At 44.8% G+C, this 17,339-nt stretch overlaps 1 protein-coding gene across 1 annotated transcript in view; it reads left to right on the top strand.

The window, feature by feature from the left end:
• TOP2B (DNA topoisomerase II beta) overlaps positions 1-17,339 on the top strand; it is a gene marked incomplete in the record, with an annotated part of 2,991,925 nt that overhangs the window by 1,362,154 nt on the left and 1,612,432 nt on the right.

The raw sequence follows: 17,339 nt of genomic DNA, 5'->3' as shown, positions 1-17,339 counted from the left end.
GGCTAGGCCCTCTCCTTCGGTTTCAAAGGCTTCTCCCAGGGGCAGGCCAGGTTCAGTTTCAGTTGGTGTCACCCCTAGTTCTTCTGGAACTGTGCCCAAGAAGCATATGCTTAAAATGGCAGAAGATTTGATTACTTTGATTAGGGTTCTATGCCCCTCCTGATAAGAGACCTAGGGTGGAGCCTGAGCTAGGGAGTTTTGAGCAGGCTTCAGATGTTTCAGAGTCTTGGCTGAAGACTTGCAGGAGTACTCTCCTTATTCTGATTCTGATGTGGATGATTCTACTCCTTCTGCTTCTCCTCCTGAGGATTTTTCTTTTCAGAAACTCTTCATTCCATGAGGGAGCATTTTAAGTGGGAAGGTCAGGACTTCTCTGATTCCAGGAAAAGGCTTAGGGAATTTTTGTTTTACCCCAGCATAGGCCTTTGGCTATGTCTCCTGTTTTGTATGTAGTGGAAGGTGTTTGTACAGAGGCTTCTCTTAATCCTGATTCTTTGCCTCCTGCTCCTGTTAAACCGGATAGGTATTACAGGGTGCCTGAAGCTCATAAGTTTCTTTTAAGAGTCCTAGGGCAGACCCAGAAACTGTTAGCCAGGGGCCTAAAGGTGTTAAGGCTTCTGTTGTAAAGAATCCGGTTCCTGCAGACAAAGAAGCCAGGGCCTTGGATAGATGGGGAAAGAAAGTTTATACTTCTTCCTCTCTTGCTATGAGGGCTTTGAATTGCCAGTTTCACATGTTGAAATACCAAAACTATCTCCTTTCACAATTGAAGGCTAAGGTTGATGCTCTGGCAGAAGGTATTGATTGTAAAGAGTTGCAAGATTTAGTACATGTTTCTGAACAGGTGGGTAAGCATTCTTTGCAATGTGGTTTTGATGCTGTACAGGCCTCGTCTAGGGTGGCTGCCACTGGGTCAGTTCTTCAGGCACGCCTGGCTGAGGGATCAGAATTTGTCTGACCATGTTAAAACAAGGATTTTAGATGCTCCTTTGCAATCTGACGTATTGTTTGGTTCTCCTGTTGAGGCAGTTTTAAAGAAAATGGAAGACAAGGCTAAGTCTATGCAGACTGTTAAAGATTTTTTGCAGGCCCAGCCTCCAAAGTTTAGTAGAAATTGGCCTACTAAGGGGTGGACGTATCCTTCTTATGATGCCCAGTCTAGGGGTAGATCTAGACGTGGTAGGGGCAGAGCTCAGGGCTCTTTCAGGCCTAGAACAGGGAGTTCTCCTGCACAGTCTTGGTGAGGGCAGGGGTCAGTCCTTTCGTAAACAGACCCAATGACCTACCTTTTCAGCTGCCAGAGCCTTCTCGTCTGGCAGCACCTTTGGGAGGAAGGTTGGCACTTTTCAAAGAAAATTGGAGTTTACTTACCCAAGACAGATGGGTATTGGATATCATACACCACGGCTACAGGTTTTATTTCCATACCTTGCCTCCTTTCAAAGGCATGCCAGACGTTCCTCCTCAACAAAGAATAGAGGCTCACAAGCAAGTTTCTCTGTTGCTCCAAATAGGGGCCATACAGCCGGTCCCCATGCCAGAAGTGGGCCTAGGATTTTATTCTCGCCTGTTCCTAGTACCAAAGAAGGGGAACACGTGGAGACCAATTTTGGATTTATCTATCCTCAACACTTATCTGGACATTCCCAAGTTCAAAATGTTGACGTTGCAGCAGCTTTTACCTCTGCTGGGCAAAGATCATTGGATGGTAACTTTGGATCTCAAGGAGGCTTACCTTCATGTTCCTATCAGACTAAGTTGCAGGAAGTATCTGCGTTTTCGAGCTGGGACTTCTCACTATCAGTTCTCTGCATTGCCCTTTGGCTTATCTACTGCGCCCAGAGTGTTCACGAAAGTTCTGGCTCCAGTGATAGCTTTCTTCAGGCTAAAAGGAATACAGATCTATCCTTATTTGGACGACTGCCTGATTCTGGCTCAAGGAAGGAAGAGCTTCTTCATCATTTGGAATATGTGATAGCAGTGCTAAGATGCCTGGGGTATTCTGTGAGCGAAATAAAGTCCAGTCTAGTACCCTCTCAGGACATGTGCTTTCTGGGTGTGAGACTGAATACAGCATCCCAGATGGCCTTTTAACCCCGGACAAACAAAAGAGTCTATCCCTTTACTTCCATCAACTATCTCATCAGTCCGGGCTGACTGCAAGGACAGTCCTTCAAGCCTTAGGGTTCATGGCATCTTGTATTCTGGTGCTTCCCAATGCCAAACTGCATATGAGGAAGCTACAATGGTATCTCAAAATGTATGGACACAGCACTGCCAGGATCTGGACACTGTCATTCAAATAATACCTTGCATTCAAAAGGAATTTTTGTGGTGGGCTCAGGAATGTCACCTAAACAAGGGACTCTCTGTGACCCGGCCAGAGGCGAGTCAGATTTTAACGACAGATGCCTCAGACAAAGCTTGGGGAGCTCATCTAAATGGAAAGTGGATACAAGACAAGTGGCCTGCCAGACTACAACATCTACATATCAACATGAAGGAGATGTTAGCAGTCCAGTTTGCATTAATAGCTTTCAAGGAATTACTTCTTCCAGGGCAGGTGTTGATTCTAACAGACAACACAACTGTCATGTGGTACATCAACAAGCAAGGGGGAACGCATTCTTATTCTCTATGCAGGCAAGCAATGATTTTGTGGGAGACTGCTCTCAGTTTACAGCTCAATCTTCAGGCAAGGTTTCTGCCAGGAGTACAGAACTCCTTAGCAGATGTGTTGAGCAGACGAATTATGGATCCCCACGAGTGGAAATTGGATCCTCATGTATTTCAGAAATTGACAGTGTCATGGGGAACTCCAGACATAGATGTTCGCTTCTCCACTAAACCATCAGCTGCCAAAGTTTTGCACAAAAAGGTTTCATCCCACAGCTTGGAGAGTGGATGCTCTTTCTTTCAATTGGAGCAATCTTCATGTGTATGCCTTTCCACCTCTGCCTCTCCTCCCAAAGGTACTTCTAAAGGTCAGACAGGACAAGCCAAGGATGATTTTAATAGCTCCAGATTGGCCTCGACAGCACTGGTACCCATTACTGAGAAGTCTGGTACAGAAGCCTCCATGGCCTTTGCCTTAGATTCCACACCTGTTGTCACAGGAGGACAGCCATTTGCTCAATGTCAAGCTTCACTCTCTGCACCTAACAGCCTGGCATATTCTGTTTTGAACCATAGTGGGCCTCCACTTCCTCAGCAAGTTTTGAATGTTATTTTGGAAGCTAGAAGGCCTAGTACAAGGAAAGTGTACGCAGACAAATGGAAGAGATTTTTATTTTGGAGTGCAGCAAAAGATTTTGATGTTTCTGAGCCTAATTTGTGTGTGGCTCTTCAATATCTTACTGAGTTACTAGACAAAGGTTTGTCTTTCTCTTCTATTAAAGTTCATGCTGCAGCAATTTCGGCTCACTATGATTGCGACCCACCATTGTTTTCTCATCCTTTGTTCAAGCAATTTTTAGAGGGGCAAAGAATATAAGACCCCCACGAAGAGCTCCTACTCCTGCTTGGGATCTCAATTTTGTGTTGGAGAAACTCAATCTACAACCTTTTGAGCCTGCAGCTACTTCTGAGTTGAAATATTTGTCATGGAAGACTGCTTTTTTGTTGGCCATTACCTCTGCAAGAAGGGTTTCTGAATTGCAGGCCCTTATGGCGGTTGAGCCTTTCTTGATTTTTCATAAGGATAGGGTATCATTACGTACTAATCCTTCCTTTATGCCTAAGGTGGTTTCTAGTGTGGCTTTAAACCAAACTATTCATTTGCCTACTTTTTATGCAAATCCCCAAAATAAAGGGGAAAAGATTTTGCACACTTTAGATGTACACAGGCAGTTGCGTTATTATTTGGACAGGACTAAAGGGTTCAGGCAGTCTCAGCAGTTGTTTGTTTCTTTTGCTTTGAGTTCTCAGGGCAAGCCTGTGTCAAAACAAACTATTTCTAAGTGGATTGGGTTTTGCATTGCTTTCTGTTATTCCCATCATGGCAAGGAGATTCCAGCTGGGATTAGGCCTCATTCCACTAGGGCTACTGCCACTTCAACAGCTTTTGAGGGAGTGGCAACCAAGGATATTTTGGAGGCAGCTACTTGGAGTTCAGTGCATACTTTCTCTAGGCATTATCACCTGCCACTTTACTCTAAATCCAGGGCTGGTTTTGCCACTGCTGTTTTGCAGGGCATTTTGGCAGCTCCTGCTTCCTTGTAGTTAGCCATCCTCCCTTACCTCTGCTTTGGGATTCTACCCAAGTGTAAGGACTGCAGCAATGTGAGATGAAGAACATAGTACAGTTTTGTACCTACCATAAATGTAGATGTTCGAAGATCCACATTGCTGCAGTCCAATTTACCCTCCCTTCTTCCCCTCTGTAGTTAGAGGTGGGTGTGGGTTGGGTTGTACTTATTGTGTATATTGTATATATTGTACATATAATTAGTGCAAGGGTGGTTGGTTGGTTGTTTGCTGTCTTTTGGTTTTGACCTTTATTTGTAGGGTCTTCTGACATCTGGGGCAAGAAAAGACTGAGGATATGACGTCGGTCATGCGCATTTGTACCCTGACGTCCTGATGTCAGTCAAATGCGCCTTGACCGACGTCAGCCTTATACTTTGATATTCGGGCCGACCGAGGACAGCGGAATACCCAAGTGTAAGGACTGCAGCAATGTGGATCTTCGAACATCTACATTTATGGTAGGTACAAAACTGTACTTTCTGTGCTCTGTTTAACACCAGAACTATTAGGAGAAGAGCGGGTATTGTAACTAGACATTTTAGCGACTCTTTTTCTCTCCACGAAATGGTGTCGGTTGGTGAGACAATTGTTGACTTACCTAGAAAAAAGAAAGATAAAGAAAAGGATAGGCCTCGGAAAGTTAAGCCCTCTAACGACTTTGGTCCGAAATCAGCTAGCCCTCCTCCCACTATAGCTGCTGAATTCAGTAATGCGCCTTCACATCCCCTGATGCCAAACGAGGACCCATCGCTGGCCTCTACCGAGACCTGTTTGTAGTCAGGTACGCCGCCGGATCCACCTTTTCATGCCGGTACATTGACCTTCAGTCATGCAGTTGGTTCCAGAGCACCTTCACAGGCACCGGGTTCCGCAGATAAAGTACCAATGGCTGACGCCACGCAAAGACTGACGACCACACTGACAGTAAGGCTTACTTTGTACATGCCTCAGAATCCACCAGGACCAAGACTACACCAAAAAAGATCCCCTCCCAGGGACCCAGCCACCAACCTCCTTCCTCCCAGCCTGCTACACAGTTGCAGCAGCTTCTCAGAATGGCAGATTTGATCACTCTAATTAGAGGAAGCCAGCCTGCCCAAACCACCGTAGCTAAAAGGAAGAGGGTCACTTCACCTGTGGCTCTTTCTGACTAGGAGTCAGAGGATTCTGAATTAGAAGAGTCTGACACGGAAGACTAGCCTTTTGCAGCATTTGAGGGCTCTGATGCTGACGACCCGATTCCTCATGCCTCCCCTCATGTGGACCTCTGTTTTGGTGAAACTTTAAATTCCCTCAGGGAACATTTTTACTAGGAGACAGGATTACCCCCCAGTCAAAGAAGAGGCTGAGAGAATTTCTTGACCTGCCACATCATAAACCTCTGGCCATCCCTCCAATCCTGGATGTGGTGAAGGATGTCTTCTTAGAATCTGCACTCACCCTAGACTCTCTTCCTCCTGACTCCAGGAAGCCAGACAGATATTATAGGGTGCAAGACACCCTCAAGTATCTTTTAAAAACCCTACAGCTGATCCAGAGGTCATTACTCAGATTCCTAAAGGGGCTAGGGCTAGTTTCTCCAAAACCCCATTCCTACTGATAAACAGCAGAACCTTAGACAAAGTAGGCAAGAAGGGCTACACTTTGGCTACTGTAGCCATTTGAGCTCTGAATAGTCAATTCTATATGCTGAAAAAACAGCAAAATGTCCTGGAATTATTAAAACAGAAAGTGTCCACCCTCCCAGACAGCAGTGCTACTAGGGAACTAGCAGACCTTATACTTTCTAGCTTCCAGGTACCCAAGTGTTCCTTGCATTGTAGGTTTGTTGGTTTGGAGGCTTCCAGCAGGATTGCAGTTACCAGCTGTGTGATCGAAGGTATGCCTGGTTAAGGGAGCAACCTTTGCCTGACAAGATAAAGTCCAAGTTATTTCCAAGTTATTAGATGCCCCTCTAAAGACCAGCTTTTTGGACCCAAAGCTGAGGAAGTTATTAAATGGAAGACGAGGCCAAGTCTATGCAGACTGTGAAGGATTTCTTGCAGGTACAGCCTCCCAAGTTCAGTGTGAACTTCCCCACAAAGCATTGGTCCTTTCCTGCCCAAACAAAACCTGTCCAGAGGTAGGGGCGCAGAGACAGGCCTTTTAGGCACCAGCCACAAAACCAACAGATCCAGACAATGGACCTCTACAACACCTAGGCAAGAGAGTTTTAAGCCCACTCCAAGGATTCACAATGACTCTCCCTATTCTCCTCTGCCCCACATCCCCCCAGAGAGACTAGGAGGAAAACTCTCCCTCTTCCTACAGAATTGGAAAGCCATCACCTCAGATCTATGGGTCCTAAAAATTATTACCAGCTGGTACAGATTCTTTTTCAAAGAAAGCCCTAGATGGTCAGTCTTCCCGGATGTACCAGCAAATCAGAGGAGAGAAGCAGTTTGTCAGATCCAAAAGCTTTATGCCCAAAGCACCTTGGAACCTGGACCAGAGGAACAGATCGGAAAAGGGTTTTATTCCAGACTGTTCCTAGTTCCCAGAAAGGAGGGCACCTGGCACCCTATTCTAGACCTATCCACTCTAAATTTGTCCTCCTGGTCCCAAAATTCAAAATGATTGACCCTACGTAAGCTTTTACCAATGCTGCTTCCACATGCTTGGCTAGTGACCCTACATCTGAAGGATGCCTACCTCCATATCCCAATAAGGAAGTCCTGCAAGGACTTCCTGTGCTTCAGAGCAGGGTCACAATACTTTCATAGGTTCATACTAGGCTATCTGCCCTAGGGCATTTATAAGCCTAACCCCCAGAGTGTGTTTGGCTTTCGCCACCCATTGTAAATGAATTTTGCTATGCCCTTCTTCGAGGTTACTATACTTTGCCTCTGTCTAACAGTGACACAGAAGTGATACCTGGGGTAAACCTACTATCGCCCATGCACTCATCAAGATTCCTCTTGCAGAGACTCAATGAGGGACTCTGCCTAACCTGGACTGGGATTTTATTCCAGAGTGAAGGGAGCCTCTGGGTTATGAATCTGTCCCTCCAGCATGTCCTGTTTATTCTCTCTTTCATTTCTCTGCTCTGCCCTTTGTGTTATTTACTGCTCCCAGAGTCTTCACCAAGTGCCTGGCTTCTATCATTGCCTTTTGCAGACAGAAGGGCATACAGATCTACCCGTAGCTGGACGACTGCCTTATCCAGGCAGACACAAAGCACAAACTACTGCAGGACTTCACCTTTGTTCAAACTCTCCTATCTTCTCTGGGATTCACTGTCAACCTAGAGAAGTCCCAATTTCACCCCACCAAAAGGTTAACCTTCCTGAGAGCTCTACTGGACACTTGAGCACAAACAGCCTACCTCCCTCTAGAGAAGCAGAGCTTCCTCCACTCTTACTTTACAAAGCTGGCCCGCAGGACCCATTTCACAGCAAGGACGTTCCTGCAAGCGCTAGGATACATGGCCTTCTGAATTGTGATGGTACTCGTAGCCAGACTACATATGAGGAAACTACAGTGGTATCTCGAAAACCTCTGGTGCCAGCACTCGCAGTCACTGGAACACCAGCTGCCCTTAATCCTTTGTTTAAGGAAGGAGCTGTTATGGTGGGCAGAGGTGTGTACCCTGAATAAGGGTCTACCCTTTGTCACTTTCCCACAGGTCCAGACCATCACCACAGACACATCAGACAGCCTGGAGGGTCGCATCAAGGATCTTTGTGCACTCAGGGCATTTGGGAACAGGAGATGTGTTTCGTGTTTCACTGTTGCAGTCATTACAATTGGGTTATCCTGCTGGCAGGCTACCCTCAGTCAGCCTGAATTCCAAAGTCTAGGTCCGGTGTCGGTTGCTGTCGCCTCTTCCCTGACGTCAGTGCGCCAGGGGTATAAAAGATGCAGCCGACGCCATTTTCTTCAGTCTTTCTTGCAGTGCGGTGCCCGACACAAAAGCAGTTCGAAAGTGCCGGTCGGCCGACTCCTGAGATTTTCGTGTTAGAATTTCAGATCCGAAGTCTTCACTAAAAGCTAAGTACCCCGTTGGGGAAACTTTTTTCTTGCTCCAGACCGATGTCAGAAAAAGTTAATAATTGTATTTTTTGTGGGAAGCAAATACCTTATAAGGACTTTCATTCTTACTGTATTCCTTGCCTAGGCCCTGACCACGACGTTGCTAGTTGTCGGTTTTGTGCTAGATTTAACCAATGCACTAGCGTCGGTACGATTTTGCATTTCACTATTTTGGCAGAAATTTAAATATACAATGTCGTCGGATAGCCGTCCGACTACCGGAATTCACAAGAAACGCAAAGAAAAGGACAGGCATCCGAGGTCCAAAACCGATGATGAAGCTTCTTCTAAGCCAGTCGCCGGTTCTCAGTGAGGCGCCTTCGCAGCCCCTCACGACCGCTACTTTAGACTCGCAGGCCGCTACCGACACCCACGTGGAGTCGACCAGGCCGCTGGAAGCTCACGGTGTTGGACCTTCGGAAACTATTCCCTCAGATGGGTCCAGAGCCGCTGAGCAGGCATCGGCTTCTGAGGATGTTTTCAGACCTACGCAGTTATATGTTGAAACGACTTCAGCTTCAAAGGCAAAGACTAAAGCACTTTTAAAGACAAAGAAACAAGTACAACAGTCTCATGGACAAGCTTCCATGCCTAAAAAACAGATGTTCAAAATGGCCGAAGACCTAATTACTTTGATCAGGGGTTCCCATTCCCCTCCTGATAAGAGGCCTAAGCAAGAGACCATACGAATCTTCAGATCAGGTTTCCATTTCATCTGATTCCTTTTCTGATCAGGAATACTTTCTTCCTCCCTATGAGGATTCTGATGCTGAAGAATCTGTCCCTTCAGCCTCTCCTCCTGAGGATTATTCTTTTGGGGAAACTTTACATACCATGAGGGAGCATTTCCACTGGGATAGCCAAGATTATTCAGAATCTAAGAAAAGGCTCAAAGACTTCCTTTTACTACCACAATACAGGTCCCTAGCTATTCCACCTGTGTTAGACATTGTAGATGATGTATTTTCAGAGTCCAGTCTGACCTCTGACTCCTTACCTCCAGCTCCTGCTAAGCCGGACAGGTACTACAGGGTCCCTGACTCTCATAAATTCCTTTTCAAAAACCCTGCTGCTGGCCCAGAAACTATCTCTCAGGGTCCCAAAGGGGTCAAAGCTTCCACTGCAAAAAACCCTACTCCCTCTTGACAGGGATTCTAGGCCACTGGACAGATGGGGAAAAAAGATTTACACTTCTGCTACCTTGGCTATAAGGGCTTTAAATTGTCAGTTTCATATGCTCAAATATCAGCAATATATTATGTAACTGCCTAAACAGAAAATGTTTAAGTTATGAATGTGCAGAAAACAAAGAAATGCGGGATTTATTGCATCCAGCTGAACAAGTTGGAAAGCATACTTTGCAATGTGGTTTTGATTCTCTGGAGGCCTCCTGCAGGGCCGCAGTTATGGGTTCTGTCATTAGGAGGCATGCTTGGTTAAAGGAACAAAATCTACCTGATCTTGTTAAAGCAAAATTATTAGATGCTCCATTACAGAATGATACTTTGTTTGGTGTTAAGGCAGAAGAGGTGTTAAAGAAAATGGAGGACAAAGCTAAATCTATGCAAACAGTCAAGGATTTCGTACAGGTACAGCCACCAAGATTTAGCAGACACTGGCCCACAAAGAATTGGTCCTTTCCAGTGTCAGACAAACCACAAATGGGCAGATCCAGATGCCCTAGAGGCAGATCCCAGCCCCAAGGTTCGTACAGGTCTAAACAATGGGGTGGTTCTACCTCCAAAACTGGAGAAGACAAGTCACAGCCATACAGGAAACAGTCCCACTGACTTCCCCCTGCCTGCGCCAAGCACTTATCTTCTGGCAATACCTTTAGGGGGAAACTAGCACTTTTTTCTCAAAATTGGCACATAATAACCCAGCACAAATGGGTCTTAAACATAGTGTCACAAGGCTACAAGTTCCACTTCCATACCCTGCCAAGGGCAAACGGTTGGCCAGACCTGCCAAAACATCAATGGGCAGAGGCGCAGAAACAAGTCTCATCTCTCATGGACGAGGGCCATTCAACAAGTACCAGAGCAAGAGCAGGGACAAGGATTCTATTCAAGACTGTTCTTGGTACCCAGAAAGGACAAAGCCTGGAGACCAATACTGGACCTATCTATTCTAAACACGTCTGGATATTCCAAAATTCAAAATGTTGACTCTACAGCATCTTCTGCCCATGTTGGGCAAGAAGGCTTGGCTTGTGACTTTAGATCTAAAAGAGGCATACCTGCATGTCCCAATCAGACAAACATGCAGAAGATACCTCAGATTCAAAGCTGGCTCAATGCACTATCAATTCTCTGCACTGCCCTTTGGCTTATCTACTGTGCCCAGGGTCTTCACAAAGTGCCTGGCACCAGTAATTGCATACTGCAGACAGAGGAATACAAATATATCCTTACTTGTCCACTGCCTCATTCAAGCAGAGAACAAGGAACATTCTACTACAGCATCTGGCATTTGTAAAGAGATTACTACCATGCCTAGGGTACACAGTCAACGAACAGAAATCAAAACTAGTACCCTCGCAAGAGATGATAATCCTGGGTGCAAGCTTAAATACAACTGCCCAGATGGCTTATCTCACGCCAGACAAACAAAGACAACTGACTACCTATTTCAAACTGTTGGCAACAAAGGCCCAGTTATCTGCAAGAAAAATTCTGCAGGCTTTGGGCTTCATGGCATCCTGCATTCTACTAATTCCGTATGCAAGACTTGCATATGAGGAAACTTCAATGGTACCTAAAAAGTGTTTGGACTGAACATTGCCACAGCCTGGAAACAATAGTTACTCTCATTCCCTGCCTGCAACAGGAGTTTCAATGGTGGGCGTAGGCCTGTCACCGGAACAAGGGACAGCCATTCACTCTACCCCCAGCCACACAGACTTTAACAACGGATGCATCGGATTACGCCTGGGGAGCCCACATGGCAGGAAGATGTATTCAAGGCCCATGGTCCGCAAACCAAATGCATCTACATATCAATCAAAAAGAGATGCTAGCTGTTCAAAATGCTCTGACAGCCTTCAAGGACCTACTTCATGCGGGACAACTACTGATAAAGACAAGACAGTACCACGGTCATGTGGTATATAAACAAGCAGGGAGGCACTCATTCGTACCCCCTTTGCAGACTAGCCATGACTTTGTGGGACGCAGCATTGACTTACCAAGTACATCAGCAGGCACAATTCTTGCCAGGAAAGATAAATACTCTGGCAGACGAACTAAGCAGAAACTTCATGGATCCCCACGAGTGGAAATTCGATCCACAAGTCTTCAGCATAGTAACAAGGAATTGGGGATGCCCAGACATAGATCTATTTGCCTCACCTCACAACTGCCAACTGAAGAGATTCTGCACAAGGACTTATCACAGACAAGCATGAAAAGTGTATGCCCCATCTTTCAGCTGGAAAAACTTAGCAAGTATATGCCTTTCCTCCTCTGCCTCTCCTCCTCAAAGTACTCCTAAAGGTCAGACAGGAGAAGCCAAAAATGATACTGATTGCCCCAGACTGGCCACGCCAGTACTGGTATCCAATCCTAAGGAACTTGTCTCAATGCCCAGCCTGGACCTTACCTCAAGTTCCTCATCTACTGTCCCAGCAGAACAATCAGACCCTGCACAGCCAACTCAAGACCTTAAATCTGGCAGCATGGCGGATAATGTAGTCATACAAAGCACACCTCTCACTAAAGCGGTGATGGATGTCATTTTGTAGGCCAGGAGGCCTAGTACTAGAAAATCCTATGCTGGAAAATGGAAGAGATTCTGTGCTTGGAACCAGGCACAAGGAATTGACACAGCTGTACCAAATATTCCTCAGATTTTTAAATACTTGACTGAGATGCTGGACAAAGGCCTATCCTTTTTCTATAAAAATTCATGCCTCTGCCATTTCGGCTCATTACAATACAGAGCCACAAATCTTTTCTCATCCTTTATTAAGGCAATACCTCAGAGGGGCCAAAAATTTAAGGCCTCCAAGGAGATCACCAATACCTGCATGGGACCTCAATTATGTCTTGGAAAACTCACCCTGCCTCCTTTTGAGCCAGCCGCTACAGCTGATATAAAGTTTTTATCTTGGAAAACAGCTCTGCTCCTAGCAATAACTTTTGCAAGACGAGTCTCAGAGCTATAGGCACTCATGGCTGTGAAACCTTTTATCATTTTTTATCCAGGCAGAGTTTCTCTGAGGACATACCCGACATTTATGCCTAAGGTGGTAATGTCCAGTGTGGCCCTTAACCAAACTATTCATCTGCCTACGTTTTATCCAAACCCACAGAATAAGGGGGAGAGAATCTTTTGGACATACACAGACAGCTACGCTTCTATTTGAACAGAATCAAAGCTTTCAGAAAGACAGAGCAATTAGCAGTGGCATATGCTGCAGGATCACAAGGAAAGGACATCTCAAAATAGACTGTTTAAAAGTGGATAGGCCACTGCATTCGTTTCTGCTATTCACAACATGGCAAGCCAGTACCCAGGGGCATTAGGCCACATTCAACCAGAGCAGCAGCCTTCCTCAGGGGAGTACCAACCAAAGACATTTTAGAAGCTGCTACTTAGAGTTCAGTGCACATCTTCACAAAGCACTGTCAGTTAACACTCTACTCTAAATCCAGGGCAGACTTTGTCACTGCAGTTCTGCAGGGCCCAATAGCAGCTCCTAATGCTATTTAGCTCCAGCCTCCCAACCTTAGCTTTGGGATTCAACCCAATTGTAATGACTGCAACAGTGAAACACGAAGAACATAGTACAGTCGTGTACACTTACCATAAATGTAGATGTTCGAGTGTATTCACTGTTGCAGTCCGGATTACCCACCCACCATCCCCCATTTCTTTGCTGGAACATATCTCTACTTCTCTATTCTATACAACCTATGTGGTGTATTTGCTTGTAGATGAAGGCAAAATATATACTTTGGTGCATACATGTTTTATTGACATATTTTTAGCCTACCCTTTTGGGGTCACCTGACATCTGGGGCAAGAAAAACTGAAGAAAATGGCGTCGGCTGCATCTTTTATACCCCTGTGTCGCTTAGCTGTGTGTATTTGTCAGTCAGCCAGCCTCAAATCTGGGACTGCATCTGATAGCTTATTGTATCCCAGCGAAACGGAACATCCTGGCAGACTAGTTAAGCAGAAGCCTCTTAGATTCACATGAGTGGCAGCTGCACAGGGAGACCTTTCTCAACGTCAGCCAAAACTGGGGGAACCCAGACGTAGACTTCTTTGCACTCTTAGAAAACCACCAGCTAACCAAGTTCTGCTCCAGAGAGTTCCTTCCAGAAGCATGGAGGGTAGAGATGCCCTATCCTTCTACTGGGGCAACTTGTTTCTGTGCACATTCCTCCCCTTACCCCTGATCCCCAGGGTTCTTCTAAAGATCAGGGAGGAAGGGCAAAGGCTATTCTCATTGTCCCAGACTGGCCCAGACAGCACTGGTACCTTTTCTCCTCAGTTTAGCCAAAGAACCTCCGATGAACACACCCAGGGACGGCCTTCGCCAAAATGGTGCCCTAAGTGAAGCAGTGCTCTGGCGCCTCTTAAGCCTCACCCACACCATAGTAAAACACCCCTATTTGAGCCACATCCACAAGGTCACTTCCCAAGAATGCCACTCCAGTCATTTCTTTAAATTATTTAAATGCATAGGAAGAATAACTACATTACAACTACCTCTGCATAGTATTTTCTACTTTAAATACCAGAGCCCGGATCATAGTCAGATAGGGCCCCAGGCAGGGTAATAGACTGCCCTACCAGAGCAGCCCCTCCCCCCAGTACCAGCCCCTTCCTCAGCCATATTAGTGTTCCATTATTTGGTTATTTCTCACCAGTTACCATGCATACTGTTCTTTTATTTGCTTCTACAGTGATTACAGATATTAAAATAAAATAGCACAAACACAGGTACCTATTTGCTAAACAATACAGTCTCGCAATGAAAACAGATAGCATAAGCAGTAAACTTCTCTGCCCTTGAAACTTACATTCATTGAAATAGAAAAACTCGCATTCATTGAAACGGCATGAAAACCCACATTACTAGAAAGTGCATCTGACCAATGAAGAATTAAGTTTGCCTGTGGGCTGTTTTCAAAACATACTCTGCACACATTTTTTAGGGCCATGCATATGTGCATTTGTTCTTTGATTCACCTTCCTGATTGCATTGAATTATATTTTTTGTATAATACAGCACCACTAGAGAGTGTTTTAAATTTCTAGTTTTAAACATTCTTTTAATAAGCAATGAAACAAAATGTATGAACCAATTGCTACCCATTTCAGAAAATTTCAGCCATAAAAGGCCACTCAAGACTTCTGTCATCACAATCCACCAATATTACTCCATGCACACAATCTGCAGAAGTAAAATCATCAGAATTCCATATTAAAGAAATCTAACTAATGAAGAGGTTGCTACTGGCAAAAATATATAAATGTTTTATCTACAAATTCAGTGCCTGCTGCCCTGTTGCCTATGTTACATTAAAAAAAATGGTAAGTTGGTAATATTGCAATAGGGACTGACCAACAAGTTCATAGTCACTAGGCATCTCATACAAAGGACATACTCAGGAGTGTAGAACCCTTATACCCCTTATAATGCACCAAATAATCAACAATCATATGGGCAATGCAATATCAGCACTCCATCTACATGGTGTGGGAGTAGAATCCACAGCCTTCTGCACCAAAGGCAATTATGCTACTAACGCTGATTTCAGATTGTACAGCACAGTGTGCCATTTGATAAAAAAACAGCTTGTTGCACATGGAAACATTTACACTTGGAGTTTGTTAAATTTGTAGTTGTGAACATTTTTCCAGTAAGCAATGAAACAAAATGTATGAACCCATAATGACAAAACTGCCCATTTCAGAATATTTTAACTCATGTTATATAATTGCTGGCTGACGTCAGAGTTGTGCACGGTTATTTTTCCTTCACTGTATAGTTTTTCAGATCTCTGCTGAAGGTGTTTTTCCCCCCTCCCCCTATTTCTCTGTGTCTTAAGTTGGTATAACTGGTTTTGCATCCTGTGTGTTATCTGACCATCTCAATGATTACTTGCATAAAATTAGACCCTCTTAGTAAAAAAGTCTGCATATCACTGTTGGAGCCTTCCTGTGTCCGGAAAGAGTGCTCTTCAAACTGTCTGGAGATATACAGGGCTGAGTATATTTTTCTGGCACTTCAGAGTTGTGTACTGATAATTGTTGTTTGACTAATTTTATATTATTGCTGGCTGACTTCAGAGGTGTGCACTGTTATCTTTGCTTCACTGTATAGTTTTTCAGATCTCTGCTGAAGGTGTTGGTTTTCCCATACACATCCTCCCGATTCCTGTGTTGTTGTTTAAATTTGGAGGTTTTTGCAGTTGCCCGCCCCCACTGTAGATTTGATCTGGGACACACACCCCAATCCCATCTCTTTACCTCATTCTACCTAATAGCCTCCTTCTGCATTGTTTTTAGTCATTTTTAATTTAATTGCATTTTTTAAACTGTTTGGTCTAACATTGCAACATACTCAAGTGTGTGCTAGCTTGCACTGTATTTGCATTGTTTTGACTGCTGTTTTAGCTACTTTTCTGTGTATATATATATATATATATATATATATATATATATATATATATGTATAAAATATCTTTCCTGTGACTAGTGTAGTCCAGATTCAGATTTGCTCTATCCAGGACTGAGCCCCCCCCCAAGCTTTCTGTGTTGGAGGGAAGCCTTCCAGCTTATCAGTGGGAGTGGTAAGCACTAGGTAACCTATGTACCACATAAGGAGTGGTTCTGGCCCAGAAATTGCAGTTATTGGCCGTTTGGGCAGTTTTTCCATCTCTCTCAACTTTCTGATTTAAAAGCCCATATTTGCACATGTTTCCCCCCTTTCCTGTAACTAGTTTAGCCCAGATACAGATTCTTACTTTTAGCACTTGAATTTGCTTATTCGTAATCAGCACTTGTTCAGAACTTGTAAGCACTAAATAACCTACTAATTACTACAGCACTCAACCTTCCTCAGTACCTAGAGGAAAACAGTTTTGGTACTTACTTTCCTCACTTGCTTAGAGAAAAACAGCTCTTGTTCTCACTTTCCTCACTTATCTAGAGGAAAATAGTTTTTTTTTATTCAGGCATGTCCAAGGGTCAGCTCCCAGTGTTCTCTCCTGTCTATCTGATGAACCTGGGCATCTTGGGGCAATGTAGAAATTGCCTCATGTACACAGACAACCCTCTCCTCCTACCACCCAACACTACAACCTGTGAGAGATGCACTTATCTAGCCAAACTGGAGGTAAAGCTCTCTCCAATCAAGACTGATCTTGACAGTCAAGAGGAGAAGGTAAACACTTGCACCACACCACACTCATCACATAGTCTCACCAAATCTACACCACCAAAATCCACACATAGAAATACAAAAACATTTGCAGAGGCTCAATAATAATCTGCTCAAGCAACAGAGACCTCCAAAGCAGAAATGCAAGCGACCTCCACCACCCAACGCAACCCAAATGACACATAGCCGCAGACTCAGTGTGCCACTCAACCACAGCCAGTAAGGCAAAACACCGTAGCCAACACACTAGTCATAGGCGACTCTATAGTCAGGCACACTGATGTCCCACTCACCAGGCTAAACAAGGAGAAGGTTACTGTCCGCTGCCTGTCGGGTGCCAGGATCCGCCACACAACCCACGCACTCAGGTCACTCCACAACAAGTACAAATATGACTCTGTCATTATCCATGCTGGTGTGAACGACCTGAGGCATACCTCCCTGGACTACATGAAAAGAGACATTGAAGAGCTCTTCGATCTTGTAGCCCAGGCAGGTATGACCCTAGCCCTGAGTAGCATTCTGCCATCACCCAGAATGATGCCGCAGTACAAGGACAAAATGATTGACTTCAACAATTGGCTAAGCTTCTGGTGCCATTCTAAAGGGATCCAGTATCTGT

The sequence above is a fragment of the Protopterus annectens genome, chromosome 3.part1 (assembly GCF_019279795.1).
Source record: "Protopterus annectens isolate FY-2018-M chromosome 3.part1, PAN1.0, whole genome shotgun sequence".
In the NCBI taxonomy this organism is placed as follows: Eukaryota; Metazoa; Chordata; order Ceratodontiformes; family Protopteridae; genus Protopterus; species Protopterus annectens.
This window is presented reverse-complemented; position numbering and strand designations above follow the sequence as displayed.